Source organism: Hylobates moloch, unplaced genomic scaffold, assembly GCF_009828535.3.
Source record: "Hylobates moloch isolate HMO894 unplaced genomic scaffold, HMol_V3 SCAFFOLD_7, whole genome shotgun sequence".
Taxonomy (NCBI): domain Eukaryota; kingdom Metazoa; phylum Chordata; class Mammalia; order Primates; family Hylobatidae; genus Hylobates; species Hylobates moloch.
Window position 1 is genome coordinate 83,636,692 of NW_026652282.1, and position 6,230 is coordinate 83,642,921.

Sequence of the window (6,230 nt, forward strand, 5' to 3'; positions counted from 1 at the left end):
GGGAAAAGAAAGTCTTTTCGACAAATGGTGCTGGGAAAACTGTATGTCCACATAGAAAAAAATGAAGTTGGATCCTCACCTTGCACGATGCAAAAATTAACTCAAATTCAAATTAGATCAAAGACCTAAATGTAAGAGCTAAAACTATAAAACTCTTAGAAGAAAACATAGGGGGAAAGTTTCATAACAAGATTTAGCAAAGATTTCTTTTATCTGATACCAAAAGTACAAGCAACAATTTAAAAATATATGAGTTGGACTCCATCAAAATTAAAAACTTTTGTATATCAAAGGACACTATCAGCAGAGTGAAAAGGCAACCCACAGAATGGGAGAAAGTATTTGCAAATCATATATGTGATAAGGGACTAATATCCAGAATATATAAAGAACTGCTATGACTCAACAACAAAAAAAACAAGCAACCTGATTTAAAAATGGGCAAAGAACCTGAACTTCAAAGAAGTTATACAAATGACCAGTAAACATATGAAAAGATGTTCAACACCACTAACCATTAGAGAAATACAAATCAAAACCACAATGAAACACCATTTCACACCCCTTAAGATGGCTATTATAAAAAACAGAAAATAACAAATATTGGCAAAGATATGGAGAAATTGGAACTCTTGTGCATTGCTGTAGGAATGTAAAATGGTATAACCACTGTCAAAAAGAGTATGACAGTTTCTCAAAAAATCAAACATAGAATTACCATGTATATTAGTCAGGGTTCTCCAGAGAGATAAAACCAATAGGCTGTATATATAGAGAAAGATATAAGAGGGGATTTATTAGGGGAATTGGCTCATTGATTATGGAGGCTGATAAGTCCCACAACAGGCTTTCTGCAAATTGGAGACCTTAGAATGCCAGTAGCATGGCCCCATTCAAGTCTGAAGGCATGAGAACCCAGGGGGCTGCTAGAGTCCAAAGGATAAAGAGCCTGGAGTGCTGATGCCTAAGGGCAGGAGAAGAGTGTATCCCACCTGCAAGAGCAAGAAAGATCTTTCTGTTATTTTTGTTCTATCCTGGCTCCCAGCTGATTAGATGGTGCCTACTCACATTGAGGGCAAATCTTCCCCACTTAGTCCACTCACACTCACATGCCAATATCCTCTGGAAATACACTCACAGAAACACCAAAATTAATGCTTCACCTGTCCTCTAGTTATTCCTTAATCCAGACAAGTTGACACCTAAAACTAATCATCACACCATGGGACCTAGCAATTCTACTTCTGAGCACAAAAGAACTGAAAGCAGGGACTCAAAGAGATACTTGTATACCCACGTTCATAGCAGTATGATTCACAATAGCCAAAAGATGAAAGCAACCCAAGTGTCCATTAACAGATGAATAAACAAAATGTGGTGTATTTATATACAATATATATACAACAAAATATTCAGTCTTAAAAACTAAAGAAATTCTGACACATGGACAACGTAGATGAGCCTTAAAGACATTATGCTAAGTGAAATAAGTCAACCACAGAAGGACAAATATTGTATGATTCTACTTATATGATGTACCTAGAGTAGTCAAATTCATAGAGACAGAAAGTAGAACAGTGGTTGTTAGGGGCTGGGAGGAGGGGATGGGCAGTTAGCATTTAATGGGTATGGAGTTTCATTTTGGGAAAATAAAAAAATTCTGGAGATGAATGGTGGAGACTGGCACACAACAATATGAATGTACTTAATGACCCTGAACTGTACACTTAAAAAATGGCTAAAATGGTAAATTTTAAGTTATATATATTTTACTACAAAAAAAGGTAACATACTAAAATGATCTCATGGGTTTTGTGAGAATCAAATGAGATCCATGTAGAAAAGCCTTGTAATCTATACATCCCTTCGCAAATGTTAGCTCTTCTTAGTCATTATCACTCCATTTTCCCCAATCTGATACCATTATCCACATGCTTTACCCAGCCACACTTACCCAACAGCACACTGTTTGAGTTTGAGTGCTATCTGGTGAATACTCACCTTCATTTTGCTAAACCCTGGATGCCATGTGCTAGCCAACAATATCTTATTGTTCTGGTTCTTAAACAAAACAAAAACTCAAAGACTTCTTCCTCTTACCTAGTTTTCCCAATGATTGGCTTTGAAGCAGTCCTTATTCAGTAATAAGAGGTCACCATGCCATGGCCAAGAATAGGGCAAATCTTCCTCCGATTCAGTTGAACTCCCTGGCCTTCTACCAAACAACATATCTCATAACACATCCTTTGAGCAGGTGAACAACTCTGAACCTTCTTTGAAGGAACAGGATTCTGGGAAAGGAATAAAAGAAATGCATGCAGTGTGTATTGAGAATAAAATCTATTAGCTAAGAAATAAAAAATGAAAATGCTAAAACATGACCAGTTTTGACGGGCTAGACAACTCTCTGTAGAGTAGCCACAGGGCTGAACCCTCAAATATTCCCAGAAAGTATAGACATTGCTGTAGAACCAGCCTGATAATGCAGCAGTGCAGAACTTAAGAATGATATTTCTTTCTAGAAAGCAGACCAATTGCTATCTTCATCCTGATATTGATCAGGATCCACGTTAGCATTCAGGTGCTCTCTGGCTACAAGTTTCCTTAGCTCTTGCAGGCGCTGCTCGTTGAAGGTTTCTCTTAACACAGGTAATGCTACCAGTCTCATCTGGCACGTTTTTCGTGCAATGACAACTATCCAGGAGTTACTGCCTTTCCAGATATCCCCTGCGAGACCAATGAAGGATTTTATTCCATGACTCTTTGAAGAGGTTCAAACATGGATCAAACATGAAGTAGTATCTACCCCAGCCTTAGAAATTTAATCTTTTATGACTGGGAGAAAGAATCCAAGTCTCTGTGCCTTCACAGTCTTGAATATCTTTGCTTGTTTCATTTACGTTTACCTCACTCAAGATTCTTAGTGTCATCGACATGACTGGTTAAGAACTCAGGACTTTTCAACAAAATTTTCTGCCAGTGCCCCACAAATCATGACTGTGGTCTCCCAAATTCTTTGATTCTCCACTAGGTTCCCTTTCTCTTCCATTCAAAGCCCCAAATAACATTTATCCTATATATTTAGTCCCATTTTTTGTAGAAATGCTTCTTTGCTTGTGTTCCCCCTACCTTTTCATACCATATCTATATCGTTAATTGAGGCTCAGTCATAACATCAACAACAGCATGAAACATCCCACCTTCTGTCTTCATTTTGCTATAAACTGGAGGTAAAGGAAATGCTGCCACTCAGGGAGTATATCAATGAAGGGAAAGACTCTCACAAGACAGGCACTGAGGCAGGAGTCACTAGCACACAGTGTATAAGTGAAATCTAAATATAAAAAAGCAAGCACTTAGGATACATCCCTTGCACACACCTCCTCTTTTATAACCAGTAGAGTGAGGTTGGTTGCTGAAGTCATAGAACCAATAGTCTATTTTCCACAGATGGCTGATGATAGCAGAACAAGCCTTGGCTAAGTCCCCCACCCTTTTCTTGAGTAGCTCATTGTTATGAGCCACGGACCCACCATCACCAGGTCACATGTTCTATACTCTTTCCCAAAACAGTGACAAAATATGCTGAGCCATCCACATTTCCTCAGTTACATTGAGAGGCAGGAGATACAACAATTAAGCAGTCTCTGGAGCCAGAGCAACCTGAGCTCAAACCATGCCTTAGCTTGCTTGTTGTGGGACCTAGGCAAAGTTACTGAAACTTCTTTAGATATGTTTATCAATAAAATCGTATAATTGACTGGCTCCAAGATTTCTTGACCGCTTGATGTATTTGCCCTGCATAATTCCTAAGACTGTGATTATAATGGATTTTACTCTCATGATTAGGTTTTCACATAGCACAGTTGACTTTAATACAGGAAGATTATCTGGGTAGGCCTTGCCGAAACACAAGAGCCATTTAAAAGCAGAGTTCTCCCTAGCTGGTCAAAAGAGAGAATCTCTGGTCAGAGATTCACAGCATAAGAAGGTTTCAATGTGCCATCACTGGCTCTGAGATGTGGAAACCCACATGTAAGGACCACAAAGAAGCCCCTAGGAGCTAAGAGCTACAGCCCTCCAGCCAACAGCCAGCAAAGAAACAAGGATCTCGGTCCTACAACCACAGCCAACCAAATTCTGCCAACAAGAAAAATGAGCTTGGAAGCTGATTCTTCTCCCAGAGTCAAGATAAGAGTCCAACACCTTGATTTCAGCCTTGTGAGATTCTAAGCAAAGAACCCACTCATGTCCACCCAAACTTCTGACCTACAGAACTGTGAGCTAATAAATGAGTGTTGTAAGCCACTAAGTTTGTGGAAATTTGTTACACAGCAATAGAAAACTAATACAATGAGGACACAGCAAGTGCTTAATAAATGTTAGCTTTTATTATTACTAACTCATTGGGATCAGCTACACAGTTGTAAGAAGGCTAAAGCACAAATTATTTATGCAAGGCTGGCAGTGCAACATAGCCTTCAGATCCAGGGTCCATTTGGTCTAATATGGCTGATATTAAGTGTTTCTCAAGGGGAGAGACATTATTGGCATTCAATGGGGGGAGGGGTTCATTGTGTAGAACTGCCTTGGACATGGCAGTCCATTTATCATCTCTGGCTTCTCTTCCCCTAGTAGTAGTCATTGCAACAACTCAAAATGCCACTGTACATTTCCAAAAATGCTCCTCCACAAGGGTTGAGAACTTTGAGAACTACTTTAAAGGAAATTTCATAAGAAAGCATGCGTGTCTTAAATGCTGCCATAAAGCTACCTCAATAACTACAATGCTACTCAAATTACCTGACCCTAAGAATCGCCAGTGGTACTTGTTTAAATATAACGATTCCCAAGTTCTTTCCCTGGAGTCCCATTCCATAGGGCTGGGGTGGAGCCCCAGTAATCTATACTCTTACTTAAAGACCCCAGGTGAATCTTTTGTTTATGTAAGTTTGCCAAACACTGAGTTAGAAATATACTCAGCCGTACATGCATTTAGCAAAAGTTCACCACAACGGAACAATGACACACACCAAAACTCTTTGAAACTGTGCCTTCTACAGAGCTGTAAATCTCGTTTTGGACCATTCCATTACACAAGGTGTCCTCTTGGTCACACAGTGATTGCAAATGGGACTCCAGAGTCATGGAAATGGGAATACTCTTCTCAAACTTTCCATCTTTACCAGAATTACTTCTTAAAGTGATATGCTCCACGGTGTAAACTAGCACTTATCAATTTTTTCTAAATATTTATCATATTTCATATACTTTTATTTTGGAGATGGAGTTTCGCTCTTGTTGCCCAGGCTGGAGTGCAATGGCGGATCTCGGATCACGGCAACATCCATCCCCTGGGTTCAAGCGATTCTCTGGCCTCAGCCTCCTGAGCAGCTGGGATTACAGGCATGTGCCACCACGCCCGGCTAATTTTGTATTTTTAGTAGAAAAGGGGTTCTCCATGTTGGTCAGGCTGGTCTCGAACTCCCGACCTCACGTGATCCGCCCACCTCGGCCTCCCAAAGTGCTGGGTGGGATTACAGGCGTGAGCCACCGCGCCCGGCCCATATACTTTTAATACATGTGGAATTAATAAAAACGTCCATGCCTCCAATTCCGTGGCTACTTTACTGTCTTCCTTTTTCGGACAAGTCCCTCAAAGGTAGCGCTCTTGGCTCCTTCCTTTGCTTCTCCCCTAACCCTGTCCTCCTGAGGTGCCCTCTGGATTTCCTCCAACCCCGGCAGGGTCTGCCTTTCCGGGTTGATACAACGACCTGCCCTGCATGCCATATCCCAGGCGCGTGGGCACCAAACTGTGGAAAAACCGATGAATGACGTTTTCTGTTTCCGATACTCTGCCTGCCAGAATCCCCCGCCGCACCGCCCCCCCCGCCCCCCCACGAAGCACATGGAACCCACGGACTACACGAGGACAGAGGTCTGCTCTCCCTTTACCTCTCCCATTTCTTCAACTATGCTTCTCTCGGCTGTCATGCCCTTTCCTCATCTCACTCCATATACGCACAGGTTTAGCAAATAATATGCACGCTGCTGGGACGGGCCCAAGCATTTCCCTCCCTTGATAGGGCGGAACTAAAATGCAAGCGCCACAGCTGTCAGCAAAGGACTTCCCTGTTACCATGGTAAAGCCGCTGCGCCTTTATTATGGTTGAGGAGTACTTGCATCAACCTAAGAGAAAATTAATAAGAAGGAAGTCTGCAGGCTGAAA